The sequence below is a fragment of the Triticum dicoccoides genome, chromosome 7B, assembly GCF_002162155.2.
Source record: "Triticum dicoccoides isolate Atlit2015 ecotype Zavitan chromosome 7B, WEW_v2.0, whole genome shotgun sequence".
In the NCBI taxonomy this organism is placed as follows: domain Eukaryota; kingdom Viridiplantae; phylum Streptophyta; class Magnoliopsida; order Poales; family Poaceae; genus Triticum; species Triticum dicoccoides.
The window spans coordinates 29,412,305-29,436,955 of record NC_041393.1 but is presented as its reverse complement, the minus strand read 5'-3'; the positions used below and the strand labels follow the sequence as shown (position 1 = coordinate 29,436,955).

Sequence of the window (24,651 nt, the reverse complement as noted above, 5' to 3'; positions counted from 1 at the left end):
ACGCTCACTGTTCATCCAGAGAGGCAGCATCGATCAGCTTCAGTTAGCAGCAGTAGTGAAGGAATCGCTCGATCGGGTTCAGTTAACAGCCATCGATCGATCGCTCGGGTTCAGTAACGCGTAGCCTGCAGTGCAATCGCTCGGGTTCAGTTAGAGCCCAACGCCCTCGCTCGGGTTCAGTTAGAGCCAACGCCTCGCACACACGCGCGTACATGTACAAGAGAAACGCGCGTCGCTCGGCCCCCGACCACCCACCATAACTGGGAACTCCCCGAAATTTTCCTCACCCTCGCTTCTACCACAGTTTTTTCCGTCATTGACGGCCCAAAGAATGTCATGCAGCTGCGTCTCCAGCCCGCCCAGGACGAAAAGCCCATTTTTTTATCATGATTTTTTGTTATAGAAGTAGGAGCCCAACACATCTATGATGATACCGGATTTTGTCACAATTATCGTCATAGAAGTGTCATATGTATGACAGAAAAAAAATTCGTTCGGCCCAAAATGTCACGGATGTGTCTTTTTTTGTAGTGATGCTTGATGTCCTGCAAGTGCACATGGCTGTTGTAGCACTTATTGGGGAATGTTGCAGAAAATAAAAAATTTCCTACGGTTTCACCAAGATCAATCTATGAGTTCATCTAGCAACGAGAGAGAGGAGTGCATCTACATACCCTTGTATATCGAGCGGAAGCGTTCAAGGGAACGGGGTTGAGGGAGTTGTACTTGTCGTGATCCAAATCACCCGAGATCCTAGCGTTGAATGGCCGGCACCTCCGCGTTCAACACACATACGGTCAGCGTGACGTCTCCTCCTTCTTGATCCAGCAAGGGGGAAGGAGAGGTTGATGAAGATCCAGCAGCACAACGGCGTGGTGGTGGATGCAGTAGGGATCCGGCAGGGCTTCGCCATGCGTCTGCGGGAGGGAGAGGTGTAGCAAGGGGGAAGGGAGGCACCAAGTTCAAGGGTGCAGCTGCCCTCCCTCCCTCCCTCTATATATAGGGTCCCAGGGGGGTGTCGGCCCTAGGAGATGGGATCTCCTAGGGGGGGCGGTGGCCAAGGGGGGTGCCTTGCCCCCAAGGCAAGTGGAGGCGCCCCCTCCCCTAGGGTTCCCAACCCTAGGCGCAGGGGGGGCCAAGGGGGGGCGCACCAGCCCACCAGGGGCTGGTTCCCCTCCCACTTCAGCCCATGGGGCCCTCCGAGATAGGTGGCCCCACCCGGTGGACCCCCGGGACCCTTCCGGTGGTCCCGGTACAATACCGGTGACCCCCAAAACTTTCCCGATGGCCGAAACTCGACTTCCCATATATAATTCTTTACCTCCGGACCATTCCGGAACTACTCGTGACGTCCTGGATCTCATCCGGGACTCCGAACAACTTTCGGTTTGCTGCATACTAATATCTCTACAACCCTAGCGTCACCGAACCTTAAGTGTGTAGACCCTACGGGTTCGGGAGACACGTAGACATGACCGAGACGGCTCTCCGGTCAATAACCAACAGCGGGATCTGGATACCCATGTTGGCTCCCACATGCTCCTCGATGATCTCATTGGATGAACCACGATGTCGAGGATTCAAGCAACCCCGTATACAATTCCCTTTGTCAATGGTATGTTACTTGCCTGAGATTCGATCGTCGGTATCCCAATACCTCGTTCAATCTCGTTACCGGCAAGTCACTTTACTTGTACCATAATGCATGATCCCGTGACCCGACACTTGGTCACTTTGAGCTCATTATGATGATGCATTACCGAGTGGGCCCAGAAATACCTCTCCATCATACGGAGTGACAAATCCCAGTCTCGATCCGTGTCAACCCAACAGACACTTTCGGAGATACCCATAGTATACCTTTATAGTCACCCAGTTAGGTTGCGACGTTTGGTACACCCAAAGCACTCCTACGGTATCCAGGAGTTACACGATCTCATGGTCTAAGGAAAAGATACTTGACATTGGAAAAGCTCTAGCAAACGAACTACACGATCTTGTGATATGCTTAGGATTGGGTCTTGTCCATCACATCATTCTCCTAATGATGTGATCCCATTATCAATGACATCCAATGTCCATAGTCAGGAAACTATGGCTATCTGTTGATCAACGAGCTAGTCAACTAGAGGCTCACTAGGGACATGTTGTGGTCTATGTATTCACACATGTATTACGATTTCCGGATAACACAATTATAGCATGAATAAAAGACAATTATCATGAACAAGGAAATGTAATAATAATCCTTTTATTTTTGCCTCTAGGGCATATTTCCAACAGTCTCCCACTTGCACTAGAGTCAATAATCTAGTTACATTGTGATGAATCGAACACCCATAGAGTTCTGGTGTTGATCATCTTTTGCTCGCGTAAGAGGTTTAGTCAACGGATCTGCGACATTCAGATCCGTATGTACTTTGCAAATATCTATGTCTCCATCTTGAACATTTTCACGGATGGAGTTGAAACGACGCTTGATGTGCCTGGTCTTCTTGTGAAACCTGGGCTCCTTGGCAAGGGCAATAGCTCCAGTGTTGTCACGGAAGAGAGTGATCGGCCCCGACGCATTGGGTATGACTCCTAGGTCGGTGATGAACTCCTTCATCGATATTGCTTCATGCGCTGCCTCCGAGGCTGCCATGTACTCCGCTTCACATGTAGATCCCACCACGACGCTCTGCTTGCAACTGCACCAGCTTACTGCTCCACGATTCAACATATACATGTATCCGGTTTGTGACTTAGAGTCATCCAGATCTGTGTCGAAGCTAGCATCGACGTAACCCTTTACGACGAGCTCTTCATCACCTCCATAAACGAGAAACATGTCCTTTGTCCTTTTCAGGTACTTCAGGATATTCTTGACTGCTGTCCAGTGTTCCTTGCCGGGATTACTTTGGTACCTTCCTACCAAACTTATGGCAAGGTTTACATCAGGTCTAGTACACAGCATGGCATACATAATAGATCCTATGGCTGAGGCATAGGGGATGACACTCATCTCTTCTTTATCTTCTGTCGTGGTCGGGCATTGAGCCGAGCTCAATCTCACACATTGCAATACAGGCAAGAACCCTTTCTTGGACTGATCCATATTGAACTTCTTCAATATCTTATCAAGGTATGTGCTTTGTGAAAGACCTATGAGGCGTCTCGATCTATCCCTATACATCTTGATGCCTAATATGTAAGCAGCTTCTCCAAGGTCCTTCATTGAAAAACACTTATTCAAGTAGGCCTTAGTGCTGTCCAAGAGTTCTATATCATTTCCCATCAAAAGTATGGCATCTACATATAATATGAGAAATGCTACAGCGCTCCCACTCACTTTCTTGTAAACGCAGGCTTCTCCATAAGTCTGCATAAACCCAAACGCTTTGATCATCTCATCAAAGCGAATGTTCCAACTCTGAGATGCTTGCACCAGTCCATAAATGGATCGTTGGAGCTTGCATACCTTGTTAGCATTCTTAGGGTCGACAAAACCTTCCGGTTGCATCATATACAGTTCTTCCTTAAGATAGCCGTTAAGGAATGCCGTTTTGACGTCCATCTGCCATATCTCATAATCATAGTATGCGGCAATTGCTAACATGATTCGGACGGACTTCAGCTTCGCTACGGGAGAGAAAGTCTCATCGTAGTCAACCCCTTGAACTTGTCGATATCCCTTAGCGACAAGTCGAGTTTATAGATGGTAACATTACCATCTGCGTCCGTCTTCTTCTTAAAGATCCATTTGTTTTCTATCGCTCGCGGATCATCGGGCAAGTCTATCAAAGTCCATACTTTGTTTTCATACATGGATTCTATCTCGGATTGCATGGCTTCAAGCCATTTGTTGGAATTTGGGCCCGCCATCGCTTCTTCATAGTTCGAAGGTTCACCGTTGTCTAACAACATGATTTCTAGGACAGGGTTGCCATACCACTCTGGCGTGGAACGTGTCCTTGTAGACCTACGAAGTTCAGTAGCAACTTGATCCGAAGTACCTTGATCATCATCATTAATTTCCTCTCCAGTCGGTGCAGGCACCACAGAAACATTTTCCTGAGCTGCACTACTTTCCGGTTCAAGAGGTAGTACTTCATCGAGTTCTACTTTCCTCCCACTTACTCCTTTCGAGAGAAACTCTTTTTCCAGAAAGGATCCGTTCTTGGCAACAAATATCTTACCTTCGGATCTAAGGTAGAAGGTATACGCAATGGTTTCCTTAGGGTATCCTATGAAGACGCATTTTTCCGACTTGGGTTCGAGCTTTTCAGGTTGAAGTTTCTTGACATAAGCATCGCATCCCCAAACTTTTAGAAACGACAGCTTAGGTTTCTTCCCAAACCATAATTCATACGGTGTCGTCTCAACGGATTTAGACGGAGACCTATTTAAAGTGAATGTAGCTGTCTCTAGTGCGTATCCCCAAAATGATAGCGGTAAATCGGTAAGAGACATCATAGATCGCACCATATCCAATAGAGTGCGATTACGACATTCGGACACACTGTTACGCTGAGGTGTTCCAGGCGGCGTGAGTTGTGAAATGATTCCACATTTTCTTAAGTGCGTACCAAATTCATGACTTAAATATTCTCCTCCACGATCTGATCGCAAGAACTTTATCTTTCGGTCATGTTGATTCTCTACCTCATTCTGAAATTCCTTGAACTTTTCAAAGGTCTCAGACTTGTGTTTCATCAAGTAGACATATCCATATCTACTTAAGTCATCAGTGAGAGTGAGAACATAACGATATCCTCCGCGAGCCTCAATGCTCATTAGACCGCACACATCAGTATGTATGATTTCCAATAAGTTGGTTGCTCGCTCCATTGTTCCGGAGAACAGAGTCTTGGTCATTTTGCCCATGAGGCATGGTTCGCATGTGTCAAATGATTCATAATCGAGAGACTCTAAAAGTCCATCTGCATGGAGCTTCTTCATGCCTTTGACACCAATGTGACCAAGGAGGCAGTGCCACAAGTATGTGGGACTATCGTTATCAATCTTACATCTTTTGGTATTCACACTATGAATATGTGTAACATTACGTTCGAGATTCATTAAGAACAAACCATTGACCAGCGGGGCATGACCATAAAACATATCTCTCATATAAATAGAACAACCATTATTCTTGGATTTAAATGAGTAGCCATCTCGTATTAAACGAGATCCAGATACAATGTTCATGCTCAAAGTTGGCACTAAATAACAATTATTGAGGTTTAAAACTAATCCCGTGGGTAAATGTAGAGGTAGCGTGCCGACGGCGATCACATCGACTTTGGAACCATTCCCGATGCGCATTGTCACCTCGTCCTTCGCCAGTCTCCGCTTATTCCGTAGCTCCTGCTTTGAGTTACAAATATGAGCAACGGCACCGGTATCAAATACCCAGGAGCTACTACGAGCACTGGTAAGGTACACATCAATTACATGTATATCACATATACCTTTAGTGTTGCTGGCCTTCTTGTCCGCTAAGTATTTGGGGCAGTTCCGCTTCCAGTGACCCTTCCCTTTGCAATAAAAGCACTCAGTCTCAGGCTTGGGTCCATTCTTTGACTTCTTCCCGGCAACTGGCTTACCGGGTGCGGCAACATCCTTGCCGTCCTTCTTGAAGTTCTTCTTACCCTTGCCTTTCTTCAACTTGGTGGTTTTATTGACCATCAACACTTGATGTTCCTTTTTGATTTCTACCTCTGCTGACTTCAGCATTGAAAATACTTCAGGAATAGTTTTCACCATCCCCTGCATATTGTAGTTCATCACAAAGCTCTTGTAGCTCGGTGGGAGCGACTGAAGGATTCTGTCAATGACCGCCTCGTCCGGGAGGTTAATGTCCAGCTGGGACAGGCGGTTGTGCAACCCAGACATTTTGAGTATGTGCTCACTGACAGATTATTTAATGAACTCCCACTCAGATTAGACATCCCTCTAGTCATCTAAGTGTTACACGATCCGAGTCGACTAGGCCGTGTCCGATCATCACGTGAGACGGACTAGTCATCATCGGTGAACATCTCCATGTTGATCGTATCTTCCATACGACTCATGTTCGACCTTTCGGTCTCTTGTGTTCCGAGGCCATGTCTGTACATGCTAGGCTCGTCAAGTTAACCCTAAGTGTTTATGCATGTGTAAAACTGTCTTACACCCGTTGTATGTGAACGTAAGGATCTATCACACCCGATCATCACGTGGTGCTTCGAAACGACGAACTTTAGCAACGGCGCACAGTTAGGAGGAACACTTTCTTGAAATTGTTATAAGGGATCATCTTATTTACTACCGTCGTTCTAAGTAAACAAGATGCATAAACATAATAAACATCACATGCAATTATATAAAGTAGTGACATGATATGGCCAATATCATATAGCTCCTTTGATCTCCATCTTCGGGGCTCCATGATCATCTTCGTCACCGGCATGACACCATGATCTCCATCATCGTGTCTCCATGAAGTTGCTCGCCAACTATTACTTCTACTACTATGGCTAACGGTTTAGCAATAAAGTAAAGTAATTACATGGCGTTAAATCATTGGCACGCAGGTCATACAATAATTAAGACAACTCCTATGGCTCCTGCCGGTTGTCATACTCATCGACATGCAAGTCGTGATTCCTATTACAAGAACGTGATCTCATACATCACAATATATCATTCATCATTCATCACAACTTTTGGCCATATCACATCACAAAACAATTGCTGCAAAAACAAGTTAGACGTCCTCTAATTGTTGTTGCATCTTTTACGTGGCTGCAATAGGGTTCTAGCAAGAACATTTTCTTACCTACGAAAAAGCCATAACGTGATTTGTCAACTTCTATTTACCCTTCATAAGGACCCTTTTCATCGAATCCGCTCCAACTAAAGTGGGAGAGATAGACACCCGCTAGCCACCTTATGCAACTAGTGCATGTCAGTCGGTGGAGCGTACGTGTAAGGTCGGTCCGGGCCGCTTCATCCCACAATACCGCTGAAGCAAAATAAGACTAGTAGTGGCAAGAAAGTTGACAACATCTACGCCCACAAAAAATTTGGGTTCTACTCGTGCAAAGAGAACTACGCATAGACCTAGCTCATGATGCCACTTTTGGGGAACGTTGCAGAAAATAAAAAAATTCCTACGGTTTCACCAAGATCAATCTATGAGTTCATCTAGCAATGAAAGAGAGGAGTGCATCTACATACCCTTGTAGATCGAGCGGAAGCGTTCAAGGGAACGGGGTTGAGGGAGTCGTACTCGTCGTGATCCAAATCACCGGAGATCCTAGCGCCGAACGGACGGCACCTCCGCGTTCAACACACGTACGGTCAGCGTGATGTCTCCTCCTTCTTGATCCAGCAAGGGGGAAGGAGAGGTTGATGAAGATCCAGCAGCACGACGGCGTGGTGGTGGATGCAGCAGGGATCCGGCAGGGCTTCGCCAAGCATCTGCGGGAGGGAGAGGTGTAGCAAGGGGGAAGGGAGGCGCCAAGTTCAAGGGCGCAGCTGCCCTCCCTCCTCTCCTCTATATATAGGGTCCCAGGGGGGGCACCGGCCCTAGGAGATGGGATCTCCTAGGGGGGGCGGCAGCCAAGGGGGGTGCCTTGCCCCCCAAGGCAGGTGGAGGCGCCCCCTCCCCTAGGGTTCCCAAACCTAGGCGCAGGGGGGCCCAAGGGCGGGGCGCACCAGCCTACCAGGGGCTGGTTCCACTCCCACTTCAGCCCATGGGGCCCTCCGAGATAGGTGGCCCCACTCGGTGGACCCCCGGGACCCTTCCGATGGTCCCGGTACAATACCGGTGACCCCCGAAACTTTCCCGATAGCCGAAACTCGACTTCCCATATATAATTCTTTACCTCCGGACCATTCCGGAACTACTCGTGACGTCCTGGATCTCATCCGGGACTCCGAACAACTTTCGGTTTGCTGCATACTAATATCTCTACAACCCTAGCATCACCGAACCTTAAGTGTGTAGACCCTACGGGTTCGGGAGACACGTAGACATGACCGAGACGGCTCTCCGGTCAATAACCAATAGCGGGATCTGGATACCCATGTTGGCTCCCACATGCTCCTCGATGATCTCATCGGATGAACCATGATGTCGAGGATTCAAGCAACCCCATATACAATTCCCTTTGTCAATCGGTATGTTGCTTTCCCGAGATTCGATCGTCGGTATCCCAATACCTCGTTCAATCTCGTTACCGGCAAGTCACTTTACTCATACCGTAATGCATGATCCCGTGACCAGACTCTTGGTCACTTTGAGCTCATTATGATGATGCATTACCGAGTGGGCCCAGAGATACCTCTCCGTCATACGGAGTGACAAATCCCAGTCTCGATCCGTGTCAACCCAACAGACACTTCCAGAGATACCCGTAGTATACCTTTATAGTCACCCAGTTACGTTGCGACGTTTGGTACACCCAAAGCACTCCTACGGTATCCGGGAGTTACACGATCTCATGGTCTAAGGAAAAGATACTTGACATTGGAAAAGCTCTAGCAAACGAACTACACAATCTTGTGCTATGCTTAGGATTGGGTCTTGTCCATCACATCATTCTCCTAATGATGTGATCCCGTTATCAATGACATCCAATGTCCATAGTCAGGAAACTATGACTATCTGTTGATCAACGAGCTAGTCAACTAGAGGCTCACTAGGGACATGTTGTGGTCTATGTATTCACACATGTATTACGATTTCCGGATAACACAATTATAGCATGAATAAAAGACAATTATCATGAACAAGGAAATATAATAATAATCCTTTTATTATTGCCTCTAGGGCCTATTTCCAACAGCACTTCCTTGATATAATTGTCGAACCCACATGGAGCGGAGAGGAAGACACTACAAACCCTTCAATTGCGCTATCACTTACTTAGTTCCGTACGCACCCAAACAGGAGTTTGTAAATATTCTACTCTAATGGTTGCTAGGGAAACAAAATTAAAAGGAGTATTACTAAACTATGAACAAGAAGGCAAAAATAGGGATTAAAAGAAATGAAGTTAGAAAGAACGATGCTTGAGTAGTAAAGCATTCTTGAGGGTTCCGAAATCATCACGACTAATATGCACTTTATATCTCCAAGCCACTCTTGATGTGCATAAGTGGACGGATCTAGATACAAAACATGTTCTACTCTCACATAGACTTCATGCAACATATGCCACCAACCGTAGTTCCCCACATCTGTTATCACTACAATTAATTAAGGATTTCTTCATGGATGCGGTCTCACCAAAGATTCTTCGTTATTTCCCTATCAATTGCAAAAGCATGGAACTGAGGCTTTGAATGTTACCTCTAATTAACTTGACATCCTAACCTCTAAAACGAAAGTAATATGCTTTCACGACAATAAGGAAATGATGCAAGAGAGGCCCCCTCTCAACATTTTGAAGGCTATTAACTCGAACATGAACAATAGATTATTGTCGCACAAAGTGTTCATCCATATCCCCAAGAACTAGTACAACTACTCAAACATGTAGACTGGCAACATAAAAGAGATGGTCAAGTTACAAGACGGCATCGAGCCGGTGAAGGGAGAAGGCTTGGTATTGGTGGTAATAGTGGAGATGAAGGCGTCGGTGATGGTGGTGATGATCGATGATGGCGCTGACACGGTGGTGATGGATGGTGGCGCCGGTAGAGGTGCCGGTGCGGTGGAGATGGCATCGACCCAAAGGATGGTGCACGCGTGGTGGAGCCTCATGTTCTTCCTCTTGATCTTGTCCTTCTATGGTAGTGGAGGTGGAGCAGCAGAGATTCATCTTGGATGACCGTGGCTTGTGGAAGTTTAGACGGCGGCCGCTAGGGTTGGAGGGGTAGCCTTCTTTGATCCAAGGGTTCAAGGTGAGCCGAATCCTCTCCCAAACCCTTGCTTATATCCAAGGATCGCATGGGAACAAATGGGAATGAAATCGGTTAAGAATCCCATCTGGAAGGGCAACTTTCGGGCTTGTCTTGAGTTGGTACGACCGCCGTCATCTAATGAGGTGGACTCCTTCGGAATTTTGGTTGCCATTTCGTCATACGGACACATCTTTTGGCATTCCTCGGCTCGTTGGAATCGTTAGAGCCACGCCAACATTTGGTATTAGATCTTGATTGGAGAACTTTGTAAAAAAATCATTTTTTCCAATCTCTGAAATGCCTAAGTTAGGTACAGGAAGTCCTAGACATGCCAAAACAAAGAAAACTAACAAAAACTAAATAAAACACTAATTGTGCAATGCTCACAAGGAAAAGTTTTAAAACTGGTAACCATGCATGATGGACACATATTTGGTTTAGTGGGACATGATATGTGAAGAGGACATGTAACAAATGATCTCTAAAAATATGTAAAATATAGAGCCTTTAGGCTTCTCCTGGTGCTGCAGGCGACTTCCAAAGAGAAAGCTTCACGCTCTCTAGCACCGGCAGTAGTGGCACCCATGGGTGTCGCTTGCTTCATGAAGACGTCGTCGTAGGTCTCATCCCTGTCAAGGCTTAGGTGAAAATATCTTTCTGTTTGCTCGAACTCGGCAACGGCGACGCTTTGCATTGTCACCCTTTTGGGTGCGTTGTTGTGGAGCTTGGCATCGTCAGTTGGGCCGCAGCAAGGTGTTAGCCTTGTTCTAGGCTTCGTGTTATATCTTTTGATTTGCTTTGTAAGAGGGCCCCTCACCAATTGTATCGATCGACCGTGTACTCTATTGTGTTGATTTATATAGAAAGCGGGGCGAAAGCCTGTTTCGAGGAAGAAGCCTTACCCCAAGAATTCTCCCTTGGTCACCATGCTCTCTTTAAATGCTATGTTAGAACATCTCGGACAGATGATGTTGATGAAAAATAACAGATTTTTACATCAACGAGGCACCAAGTGATGCACACTTGGGCCGCTCGAGCAAAATGCGCGCAGCCTCCACTGCCACGCGGAACTTTCCCACCATGCGCCCGTTGCCTGTCTATTGCCACCCGACCCCATGGACGCCTCCTCTGACTCCATGGGCACCAACATCACTCCGGCGCACAGCACCATGTCCGCCTCCATGGTAATGTAAATTTTACATTATCTGTTGGAGTTGGAGGTTTTTTGTGATGTAAAATTTACACATCTGCTGGAGTTGGAGGTTTTTGGTGATGTACAAAAGCCCACTTTTTGGTGATGTAAATTTTACTCAAAGCATAATTTGCTAATGTATTTTACAATATCTAATGGAGATGCTGACATGAGTCTAAATTATGTTTGCTGTTTGTAGCTCATAGTTTTGCCCAAACTTTCTCATACAGTAATATTTAAACAGTAGAACAGATACTTTGTATACAGTAATATGTACAGTAATTAAGTGCCAAGTGTGACACAAACTTAAGAAGGAGGTGCTAACTGCTAAGTTGGCCACTTTCGCTTCCATTCTGAGTGTAAAGGATTCAACAAGTGAAAACATCAGTGTTAAGTTGGACCGTATAAGCAGTCTTGGATAGAATCAACCGTAGGAAAAAGGACACCAGAACCATTCCACTTGTTACGAAAGTCCACTCACGAGATTTTCCTACAAATTTTCCAAAGAGCATACTAGCACGGTTCTCCTGAGAGCACACTACACGCACTGCTCATGGGAAAAATACTAAAACAGAGTAGCTACAGAAGCACACGCCAGAGTGGCCTCATCTTTGCTCAATCCATGCCATGACAATAGCGCTGATGGAGCTCGATATCCGTCATCTTGCCTATGACACCGCAACCGTTCTTCTTGCACTTTACAAATTGAACTCCCTTGCCCCTGTGAAACCTCTTGACGTGGCGTGGAAACTGAAAGGAAAATTGATGATATTCAGATCAACATGGCGACCAACCACAGAATTTGAAAATTGAGAGAACATAAATAGCTACCTCGGGATCATCGTTGCCGATTTCCTGGGCCCTTTTGATATTGGGGTCAAGGTAACAGCCTAGGCAGGGCTTCTTGCTCTTGTAGCGATTTTTACTCCAGTAGCTGTCGTGAACATCCTCCTGATCCTACAAAATAACACTTATCAAAAGCTGGTGGAATCCTTCTAAATAACATCCCTTGTCTTAGCATGGTGGTAGGCAGTTGTTCTTCCTACGTACTCACATTAATACTTTAAATTCGAATCTATGTATATAAAGATGACCGAAGTAACGAGGAACATTTTGATTATTTTTGCACCAAATATACATTTGTGGCAAAAAAAAAGTACTAAATGAGATTCGAACCACGACCAATAGCATGTTAGGCTATGGACTAACTGTCACGCTAGATATGTAATTGCATTAATTTAGGACTACCTGTTCTTTTATCTATCTGTTTAATTAAAATTATTTGAATTTCAAACAAAAATCTCATTGATTTGTACGAAACAGATTTCGAAATTTCGACCATTTCGAGGGTGAGCGAAATTTTTGCCACTTCGAAATCCATCTAAATAACATCCCTTCTCTTAGCATGGTGATAGGCAGTTGTTCTTCCTAAGACAACAACTAATGGTGATGATCCTTATATGTGTTTTTCAAGCAGAGAAGCAGAGAAGCTTCTAAGACAACAACTATAAGCAGAGAAGCAGAGAAGCAGAGAAGCTGCATGGAACAGAGGAGGGGATCGATTGTAGGTACCTGGTCGGTAGCAGCAGAACGCCGTGCAGTGGAAGCCTCGGCCTTGTCCTCCTTCCTCCGCTTGGCCTCCTCCATGGCCTCCTCCCTCGTCTCGAAGGCCTCTTGCGTCCTCCTCCTGGCGTCCTCCTTCCTTTGCCTCTCCACCTCCTGGGCCGCGAGCTGCTTCTTCCTCATCGCTTCCTCCTTCCTCTTCTGCCTGGCGAGCGCCTCCTTGGCCTGCTGCTTCTCCTCTTCTTCCCTAATCTTGTCCTCCTCCTCCTTCATCTTCTGCCTGGCGAGCGCCTCCTTGGCCTGCTGCTTCTCCTCTTCTTCCCTAATCTTGTCCTCCTCCTCCTTCCTCTTCTGCCTGGCGAGCGCCTCCTTGGCCTGCTTCTCGTCTTCTTCCCTGATCTTGTCCTCGTCCTCCTCCCCCTCTTCCTCCGCCTCCTCCTCCTCCGCCTCCTCCGCCTCCTCCTCGTCCTCGAGCGCATCCTCCTCCTCCTCGGGCGCATCCTCCTCCTGCACTTTGTCTTCCTCCGCCTCCGCCTTCTTCTTCTTGTTCTTCTTCCTGCCCCTCTTCTTGTTCTTCTTCCGACCGTTCTTCTTGTCTGAGTTCTTGGACTTCTTGTTTGTGGTGGTCGCCACACCAGAAACTCGCCACACCCGCATCACAAAGCACCGGAGGGACATCCCCATGGAATTGGCTACCGCGCGCAAGAACTCCAGCCAGGTGCCTCGCGGCGGTGGAGGGCGTGGCACCCGCACCCGCACCGGTGGCGGTGGCTCCTCGCCAACCTGCTCCATCGGAGAGGGGGAGGAGGAGGAGGAGCGGGAGGTGGTGGGTGATTTTTGGTGGAGGAGGAGGTGGTGGGTGGTTTCCGGCGCGGCGTTTGGACGGAGGAGGGGGCGGTGGTTTCTGGTTTCCGGCGGAGGATGGATGGGGGAGGGGGCGGTGATTTCTGGTTTCCGGTGGAGGATTGGATGGGGGAGGGTGCCGGGGTGTTGGGACGGGGGAGGAAGGCTTGGGCGGGAATATAACGGTTCAAGTTGGCGACGAGGTCGAGCGGGCCTATTGGGCCGGAGCCGAGTTTTAGCCCAAATCAACGCTTGCCTTTTCTTTTTCTCTATTATTATCTAAATCGGGTCGCCTCTCCGAGCTCCGGCGGCCGGCCGGCGAACGTGGCCGCTCCCAGACGTCGGCTGCTAGTACTAGGCAACCGACCGACACGTTTCCGACTGAACCGAATCGAACCAAACCGACCGAGCCGTAACTTTTACTAGGTTGCTCCAGTCAGTCCCAAACCAGACCCACCCACCTTCCGCTGCCGGCGACCAGCTGCAGTGGAGCAGCTCATCTGCGCCTCCCTCCCATCTCCTTCCACCAACCATCCCTCTCCGCGCGCCTTCCCGGCCGTCGAGGATGCCGCGCGCTGGCGCGAGGTCCAGCCCGCCGGACTCTCCACTGGCTCATCGTCATCGCAGCGGAGCCGGGGCTCGCAACCACCAGGTTTCCGGCGCGTATCCTCAAGCGCGCTGGCTCATCTCTGTCTCCTCGCTGCTATGCCAGCGACGTCCACGACCTCCTCTCCTCCCCGCACCTCCAGCTCCAATGGCAGCATGCCCGTCATCTGCTCGATGAAATGTCTGTGCCCAGTCTACTCGAGGGTACGTACTTTCTCTGATCCCATCTTCTCCATTCCTCAATTGACAATCATGTAGATGGTTTATTATCATTTTCCAGTATCTACACGTACCGCACTGCTTTACAATTGTTTTGCATATGTTATCTGAACATTGGCTAGTTCTCAGCAGATTCTACTAGAATAATTATCGGAACATTGGGTTATCTGAACATATGATGGACCATCTAGCACTAGCAGTATATTGTTACACCGAGTTGATATAGCAGCAGAAGGGTTTGTCAAAAAAAAATGGCTTGCATGATCATGTGTTGTTTCTTGGGGGTAACCGGTCATAAGCACGTGATGCCTTGGTGCCAAAGAATATCCGCAACTGAAGTCGAATTGTGTCTATTTCACAGATAATGAGTAATGTAATTAGTTGTAGAAGTGTTATGACCGGCATATTAGGGGCTTAGCCCAGTGGGTTGTGGCCCAAGTTCTCTTATCGTTATTAGAGGTTTAGCCCAATTATCTTATCCTTATTAGGGTTGTTTGCTTAGGAGTCAAGTAAACCCCTCTATATAAGGAGAGGAGATGTATCAATCTAGTCAAGCAAGAAGCAATCATTATTTGCTCGGCTTCCCGAAGGGAGCTGGGAGACCTAACCCTAGCCGCCTCTTGCGCCGCCGTCGCCTCTTCTCCAGCGCACCACGGCGCCCCGCCGCCGGCAGCCGCGCTCACACCTCGGCCAACCATCCTCCTTCCCGTACAACCTACGCCCTAGAACTGGTAGGGCCCTAGCTCCTACCAATTTGGTATCAGGTAGCTTGGGTCCGATCATGTCTGCTCCACCACCCACCCCGCCACTGCCCACCGCGCTGCTGCCCACCACCGCCGCCCTCTTCACAGCGCCGCTCTCCACTGCGCCGCTAGCGCTTCCCATTGCGCCGATCGACTCCACCGCGGGGGCCTCCACTGGCTAGTCGCCGCCCCTCCCCGCGCTGCATGCCGTCGTCTACTCCCCAGCGGAGATCACCGGAGTCCTTCATGGCCTCGTCACCGCCATCCAGGGCATCCACCTCTACCTGGCCGTGCCTTATGGACAGCCGCTGCCCTTACCACCGGTCGCCGCGACCGGGCCAGCCGCCCTGCCCTGCTACGCGGCCACCATGGCGCCGATCGGGCCTCTACACCACCACTGGCCCGGTCAGCCGCCGCTCGCCGTCGCCCCCCACTGGCTGCAGTGGCCGGCCCCGGCGATCGCTGCGCCCCCGGCGCACCCCGGGTCCGGGCAGCCGCAGCACCAGCTGTCGGCCCCACCAACGCCCGCTGCCGCGCCTCAATGGCCACAGTGGCCGGCCCCGGCCCTCGTTGCGCCGTTCACGCCACCCGGGTCCGTGCTACCGCAGCCGCCCAGCACGGGGGCCGGGTCACCCAGCAAGGAGGCGTCCCGATCCAGCAAGTGCGCTTCCCGTCGTCGCCGTCCCCAATACCGGCCTGGTTGACCGGATCATCACCGCCACCCGTCTACACGTCGGCTGGAGAACCGCCAGCGCCCACTCTACAGTTCGGCGATCCCTCCGGCTCGCCGGGGCACTTCTCGGGCCGCGGCCATGCTGACCGGGTGCCCCAATCCTCGCTGCTTCGCACCTCCGAGCCAGTTGGCCAGGGCGCTCCGACTCAGACACCGCCGCGGTTTGCCAAACTGGACTTCGCCACTTATGACGGCACGGAGGACCCCCTCAACTGGCTCAACCAGTGCGAGCAGTTCTTTCGCGGGCAGCGCACCCTCGCCTCGGAGCGTACCTGGCTCGCCTCTTACCACCTCCGCGACGCGGCACAGACCTGGTACTACGCCCTCAAGCAGGACGAGGGCAGCATGCCCCCTTGGGAGCGCTTCCGCGAGCTCTGCCTCCTTCGTTTTGGGCCACCGATCCGCGGGAGCCGCCTGGCAGAGTTAGGCCGCCTTCCCTTCGCCTCCACGGTTCAGGACTTAGCCGGCCGTTTCCAGGCCCTAGCATGCCACGTGTCGGGCGTGACGGCGCAGCAGCGGGCCGACCTCTTCGTCGGTGGACTTTCGGATCACATCCGCGTGGACGTGGAGCTTCGGGGACCCGAGGATCTCCAGACGGCCATGTACTACGCCCGCGCGTTCGAGCACCGCGCGGTGGCCATCCAGCAGGCATCACCGTCCTGGGCCGCTGGGCCACTACCCTGGCCGGAGGTTCCTGCGCAGGGTCAGCCTACTCAGGCTTCCGCGGCACCCCTCGCCACGACCGCGGCGCGCCCGTTCCGCCGGCTTACCTCGGCCGAGCTACTCGAGCGTCGCCGCCAAGGGTTGTGCTTCAACTGCGACGAGCCCTACACGCCCGGCCACGTCTGCCCGCGACTCTTCTACCTGGAGGCTGCAGACTACATTGAGGAGGACGCCGTCGCCGCCGACCTGGCCGCCCTAGCCGTTGCGAAGGTGTTTGACGCTGGTTGATCACCTCAAGGAGTTCAGCAAGCGCTTCCCCACCTTACAGCTCGAGGACGGGCTGTTTGTGCAGGCGGGGAGAAGTGTTATGACCGACATATTAGGGGCTTAGCCCAGTGGGTTGTGGCCCAAGTTATCTTATCGTTATTAGGGGCTTAGCCCAATTATCTTATCGTTGTTAGGGTCGTTTGCTTAGGAGTCAAGTAAACCCCTCTATATAAGGAGAGGAGATGTATCAATCTAATCAAGTAAGAAGCAATCATTATCTTCTCGGCTTCCCGAAGGGAGCCGGGAGACCTAACCCTAGCCACCTCTTGCGCCGCCGCCGCCTCTTCTCCAGCGCGCCACGGCGCCCCGCCGCCGGCAGCCGCGCTCACACCTCCGCCAACCCTCCTCCTTCCCGTACAACCTACGCCCTAGACCCGGTAGGCCCTAGCTCCTACCAAGAAGACTAATACCCGGAATATAGGTGTTTTCAACTTGGGAAATGACGGTTGTATCTCCGCTTGGGTACAGCTGGCTGAGCCCCATATGGATATCACCCACTCTTACAGTTTTGAGCATACTAGTTGTCCATGTATAGGAAATACGATAAGAGGACTATGCCTTATAACTTTGCAAAAATGTGTCATGCAATGGATAGACAGGAATACTTTTTTTCTGAAATGATAGACAGGAATACTTGCCATGCTTGGTTTGAAGAACCACACTGTGGATTGATAATACCACAGGTGGACAGGCTGCTAGCTATCTATGTTCTTTATTCTAGCATGATACATTGGCCTCCATATAGTGCTATGCCATGTCAGCTAGGTGATGTCGAATTGCTGCTTCTGGAATCTGAAAGTACACCGCTATGCATGTTGCAGGCAATTAACTCTTCTACAACAGAAACTATCTGGAAGCAGCAGCTCACTATACTGAAGCCCTGAAAAGAATCCAAATGAACCCGTAGTAAGGATTTCGGTTTACAACGATTATGCCTTATATAACATCTGAAGGCAATTTCCATGAGCTGTTTAATCTGTCACGTCACTTTTATGAGCTCTCATACTTTATCTAATACATTGGTTAAATTTGTTTCTCCATTCAAGTTAGATGGATCTCTGATACTAAAAATTATGTCACATAAATACATAATAACATATATCATCTATGATTTGTCTTATTTGTTTTACATCGTTAGCTGCCAGGCATGCTCCAGGCGCACCGTTATATCTTGGCACCCTGATTACTGTAATATTTTACTATATGATTGTAATGCTACTTTTATGATTGGCCATCCAGGTTTTTAGAAACACAGTTCAAGGTGACATCTTTCTCGGAGCTCTGCCTGAAGGTCTGGATAATGCGGGAAAATGCATTGAGCTGGATCCTACTTATCTGGTGGGTTATACATGTCGAAGGTTCAAGCCCTGATGCAGAATTATGAAAGTGCTATGGCAACATACATAGAGGGTTTGAAGTGTGATCCAAACAGTACCATTGTAATTGATGGCTTTAAGAGGTAGCATCCCAGTCTTCTGTTTGCCTTCGTGACGTTATAATGAACTAACATTTGTTTTCATTGGGCTAGATGTGTGACATGCATTGAGAGGTCTAAAGGCGGTGACGTTGGAAGGATTTAGAAGACATTTTGGTTAGTCTAGTTTATTTCTATGCGACAAAGCTTCCATCATTATTTGTTTCTGTTTAATTTTTCCACACACATTTCTTGCATGTGTGATTTACTGTGACTCTGGTAATCCTTGTGCAGCAGGGAACAAATAAACTGTACCTTGACTGGCAAGGTGCCTACATATGGTTAAGTACCACTTAGAAATCTTAAAACAGTATGTATGGTGTACATGAAGCGCATTGATGTTAAATGAAATGATATTAGTCAAGCCATCTATCACAGATAAGTATGAATGAAAGGGTGTGATTTGTGCAGGCCAGGACATCAGAGGCAAAACAGGTTGAACGACAGAAGGAAACTGAGGAACATCTTTCCAAAATACAACAAGAGTTGCAACAAGTTAAAGCAACAGAAAATGTGGTCGCTGATGAGAGCATAATGAGCATGTTCAACATGAGTTCTTGGAGTCCAGAAGGTCATAGTGAGGAACTTCAGAAAGCCAATGAGCATAGTTTGAATCTTCAACATCAACTCTCGGAATCCAAAGAGCGGTATTAGCTTCAGTCCAAGCATGACGACTTGCTAAGGGAACGAAATACTGCACTCAAAGAGGTAGAAATGTTATGCCGGAGAAGAGGTCCGGCGATGCCCTGCCAGTTTTTATTATCTGAACTGGAGTGTGCAACATAAAATTTCAGTACTTCAATGAAGTTCAGAGAATGCAGGTTTGCGTCTGTGTACCGAGGTGTCTTCCAGAGCATGGAAGTTGCAGTAAATGTCCCGGTCTCTAGTTAAATCATGAATCGGTCCCAAGGGCATGAACCTGGTAAATTTGTCTCCTATTTCCCCTCCGACATAATCGCCACGCCGGGATACTTTACCGAGGATCTACCAAAATCAGCTCCTACAGAGAAAAGGGATAGACTACTAACGAACTGGAAAATGCGGATCCCTCAAAAAAAACTAGAAAATGCGGATCTAGAGTTTTTTAGCTAGTAACTATAGTCAAGGAACACAATCCAGCAAGGTAGATCTAAAAAACGACATCTCACCAATGAACTTACGAAAGCGAAAAAGCAAGATAATCTTTTTTTTTTCACTCTACATATATCAACCTCCTTTTACCACTTGTCAAGTGTGGAGTGCAGGGGAGTAGCCCCTCGCGCGTGACGTTGCACCCCTTGTCATGCTGCAAAGCCAGCAGTGGTAAGTGGTAACCTGTGCGGGGTACTCCTTAACTTGTGATTTCAAAAATTCTCTCTCATATAGTAAGAAATACTAGTAAATCAAGCGCATGGATCCATAATGCGGCTTTCGCCTAGGTTGGGCATCTTTTCCGTGGTAACACCTTCGGCAAGGACACACACTCTCTATGGCCCACTTGGGGACATCCTCTACAAACGTTTTAAGCATCATATTGCAGGTAAAGCCCACATGGTGCATGCTTGGGTCGGCGTCCTAGTTCGCCTATTCACCCCCGCATGCATTGGTCCGTTGGCTCCCCCATCTTGCTCGCTTGCTACTTTTTGTTGTTGCTACTTGTCTGGCCTTTCAAAAAAATGGTATGTTTTTCTGTTAATTTTGGAAAATATGTGCAACAAAAATATATTCATGAGTCCTGTTTTTTTGTGAATTTTAAAAGAAACTGAAAAATCCAGAAAAATATCACGAATTCAATAAATATTCATGAATTGAAAAACTATTCATTCTTGAATCCAAAAACTGTTCCCTAATTCAAAAATATGGTCACAGTCTCACATATTTGATAAAATGTTCCCTAATTCTTGAATCTGAAAAATTCACATATATCAAAACTATTCACGAAATACGAAAAATATTTGTGAACTCGATTTTTCACAAATGTTAAAATTCTAAAAAAATTAAAATATTTTCATGAATTTATAAAATGTTTACGAATTTAATGAACTGTAACAAAGTTCATAAAAATCGAAAAATATTCATGAATTGGAAAAAATATTTAGTTATTTGAAGAAAAATGTTGGGTAACTTAGAGAAAACGAAATTTCAGAAACATTTCACATTTTTTGAAATATCTTGGTAAATTTCAAAAATAGATATATAAAATTCAAAAGAGCCTATGTGTTGCAAAATAGAAATATTGAAAAAATGAATTATAAAAATAGTAAAAAAACAAGAAGAAGAAACAAATGGGCCAGCCCAGCACGTTTTTTATTTGACTTTTTACTTTTTTATTACTATTTTTTGTATTTCAAATATGAAAAAAATACAAATGTTCACCACAAGTTCCTAAGGTGTTAATGCAGCCTTTAAAAAAATGATGACAATTCAAAATAATTCCTGACAATTAAAAATGTTGTTGCTTTCCAAAACAATGTAGGTTAAATTTTAAAAAATGATTTTAGAATGTAATAAAATGTTTTGTAATATAAAATAAATGACTCCTAGCATTCAAATATATGTACGTGCCAATTGAAGAAATGTCCACTTATTTAAAAATATATGTACATTACAGTTTTAGAAAATGCTTATACAAGTATAAATAAAAATCTTTCATACGAATGAACACATGTATGAAATTTTAGAAGAAAATATTCCTGTATTTCAAAAAAAAATCTTCATGATATTTGAAAAAATGTTTATATACTAGTCTTGCCTTTTTGGACTGTTTTGGCCATTTTAGGACTGGTTTGAAGTTTTTAACCTATAAAATACTAAAGACCCAAATGGCCGAAAAGGCTCACCAGGGAAAAAATCAACAGGGCTTAGCCTGCTGTCGTTCCGTGCCAGGAATAATTACGTCTATTTCAAAACAAGTTATAAGAAAACTCTACGGGAAAGCATAAAAGCATGGCAAATACCTAACCTAGGGGGTCCCCATTTCTCTCTAGAAAAGGGAGGCAATTCCCCATGAGTTCCCATGACATACTTCAATCTACTGCCAAGGGACGTCCTTCCCGTCTCACCGTTCGCTATCCATCTGACGAGAGAGCATGTGGAAACTAGAAATATAGCTCATGGTCGGCCCACAAGAACGATCCAGCCCATCCAATGGACGGAAGAGCGAAAACAGTGCCAGACAAGGGAAAAGGGCGAGAGATCAGGGGAACATCGCTAGACTGAGGGGAAAAGGGCATGTTCCACGAAGGAATCGGTCGCCGAATGGATGAGCTGCTCTACTCTTCAATAACTTGTGAGTACATCTTATTATCATGTCTCTATCTTGTTGATTAATCCTCCCTATCAAATTGCTTCAAAATTTATCAAACTTCCATCATCAGATAGCTTTGAAATTGATCCATCTTCTTATCAGATTGTTGTGAACTGGATCAAGCTTTCCCTTTTGTCATGAAAAATTATGTAGTTGAATTATCAGTCTGAGATGGAAGAATAGGTAAGCACAGTAGCCCATGATTCCAATACATAAGTGATACAACACCCAATTTGTTATTTCTTATGAGAGATCAGATAGATTTAAGTTGCTCAAGTACTGCACCTTCCTTGATTATTCCATTTCGCATGAGTCTCACAATTTTTTGCAGGAGTTTACATGAACTGTTTCTTATCCCCAAGATCAACAATTCATTCTGTCTCTTTCACATTGGTTCTAATATTTGCTCTGCACTTTACATGTCTCTTGTTCATGCTTTTTTCTTCACTGTAGAGCTATACTTCCTGGTTTAGTATCTCTTGTTGGCATCGAATTTAGAAACTCGGATGAGGCTTGGGCATTTTGGCCTAGCTATAGCGGACATAAAGGTTTTGAGGTCAGAAAAAGGTACACAAACAGAAGGCCAACCAGTGGAATGGTTACATCATGTGGATTAGTTTGTAAAAATGAGGGACAACAATCGCAAGACAAAAGGGATCAATTAACAAAGTGCCCTAGAGTTGAAACTAGAACCGAATGTCAAGTGAACATGAATCTAAAAACAGATTCCAGAGACCTTAAACTTAATGGTGTCACAAAGGAAGTTGCAGATGTACCATCTTTTGAAATCCACACGGCTAATGCCACTGGAATTGGGCCAAAACCTGCGCATGAGTTGGCTAGTCGCCAATTTGGCAGACAACTCAATCTTAGCTACACCCTTCGTGATCAAAAGAATTATCCGCGGGCGAAGCGCTAATGAGAGATGGCATATGGGGAAGCAGGTAGCATGCTTAAGTATTGATGAGTGTTATTTTACGCTCATCAAACCTGAGTTTAATCCGCATATTTCATAAAAACCGAGATATCCACTCAGATATTGCTATTAATCACTAATGAATGCAAATAGGAGATGGGCTATTTATGGATGTAACCAAGCCAATACATGTAAAAGGGTAAATAGGAGATAGAGGAGTTCAAGTGGGAGGTGCATAGGAAGAGACATAGCAAAAGACAACATTCCATACGACTACACACACTCGTATGCGCGGTCGTATGGCCTACCAAGGGATACTACCTAGCTGATGGTGTCTATCCTCAATGGACAACTCTTTTGAAGACAATATCCAATCTGGTAGGAGAGAATAGATAGAGAATTTCCCAAGCACAAGAAAGTCCTAGGAAGGATCTAGAGTGTGCTTCAATCTTGATGGTGCATCATTCGGTATCCTGCAGGAACTGAAGCACCAAGAAGTTGTGGGAGAGTGATAATTGCTTGTGTGATCATGCACGACATGATCGTAGAGGATAAGTGTCAGGATGAAATCTTAGACCAGGGGTTTCATTTTCATGATGAAAATTGTGTGCCTAAACATGAAGGGGTGGCAATATTTGGACAGTTCACCCAAGTTCATCATGAAATGCGTGATTGAGCAACTCATATTCACCTCCAACATGATTTGGTTGAGCATATGTGAGCTCACATTGGCAACCAATAGATGTATCGACTCTTTTTCTTTTCAATGTATTTGTGACAATTTAAATTTCATTTGGTTTGTAAACTACCAGATTTTTATTTGGTTGTAAACTATGAGATTTTTATTTGGTTGTGAATTATGTGATTTAAACTTTGGGCAATGTTTAGATATATATGCAAAAATATGGCCGCATACCGATGGTTCGGACTAAAATGCGCCGGCTCATTGGACGCACTGACCGGTAAAACGCGGACGAGGCCAGACGCCGCCCAAAACACCGACCCAAACGGACAAATTCCGCGTATGTTTGTATCAGCGCGTTCGAATTGCCCTAAGGCCACATGGAAGCGTCAAGGATCTCTAGCTACCGATGGGTAAGAGGCTCGACACGACGAATATCTCCTGGAGCATGTCCAGGCTGTCGTCCCCGACAAGGAGCGTGCAGCCCCAAGGTCGTACGACCCGGGCCCTGGCGGCTCCTCGTCCACGACCTTCTTAGTGGCACAATGTAATCGATAGGACTCCGTCCACCCAGGATGGTGAGAGCGGAAAGGATGGGTGCCACCGCGAGGATGGGGAGTGGGGAGGGGCACCGCCGGGAGGGATAGGGGAAGAGGAGGGGCGGCGCCGGATCGGGATGCGGAAAGGCGAGGAGCGCGTCAAGGAGAAGAGTAGCAGGGGATGATGATTGCGGGGAGAGGAAAGGAAGACTCAGCTTCGCATAGGGACGTAGCAAAATGGCGAATCGGGTCAAAACAGAGAACTGGCTGCAAACCCAGTGCTAGACCAACAACAGAAACTAGTTACTGCTAGAACTGGCAATTCACCCCAACTGTGCTAGCTAAGTCATTTTAATTCTTTTTAGCTAGTTGGACCTGAGATGGGACTCTCTATAAGAATTGTAGTTTTGTTACAAAATAAGCAAAATGATAAGAAATGAAGTTGTGTTAAAAAAGTAAAACAACAGAAAAGACCAAAGCTACAGTGGAAACGCTGCTGATCTGAGAAAAAAAAACAAAGGCCCAGTAACACAATTACACTCACCCACGACCTGCAAACGCCAAAGTCAAATCCATAGGAAGCCCATCTAGCGGCGACTAGAACACACGACAACCATGCCATGGGCAAGGGAAAACCCTATTCGCCGCTTGCTGCGGCGAAGTGTCGGGGATTCGCATAGGGCAAGCGCTTGCGACAGGAGATGGCCCGGCCCAGTTCAAACTTTTCACAGTGCGCCCAACTCTGAACCCAGTTTTTCCTGTGTATTATGTTTTTCCCATTTTCTTTTTCCTTTCTTCTTCTTTTTTTTCTGTTTCTCTTTTCCTTTTTCCTTTGTTTTCTAGTTTTCTTTTTTTTTTCTTCTTTTCATTTTTAATTTTTTCTGTTTTTTTTCTTTTTTCTTTTTTCGATTTTTCTGTTTGTTTTCTTTCTTTGGTTTTTCTTTCCTTTTCCTTTTCTTTTCTTCTCTTTTTATCAAAAGAATTTCAAA

General features: G+C 46.8%; 1 long non-coding RNA gene across 2 annotated transcripts; it reads left to right on the top strand.

The window, feature by feature from the left end:
- The first annotated feature begins 13,765 nt into the window (after nt 1-13,765).
- On the top strand, nt 13,766-19,134 carry LOC119339998. 2 transcript variants are annotated; one of them, XR_005164317.1, is made up of 6 exons: nt 13,766-14,284; nt 17,587-17,671; nt 18,005-18,224; nt 18,294-18,356; nt 18,474-18,549; nt 18,651-19,134. It is a non-coding gene; the product is annotated as an uncharacterized LOC119339998 (long non-coding RNA). The 2 variants fall into 2 exon arrangements; XR_005164316.1 differs by lacking the exon at nt 18,474-18,549.
- The last annotated feature ends 5,517 nt before the right edge of the window (nt 19,135-24,651 follow it).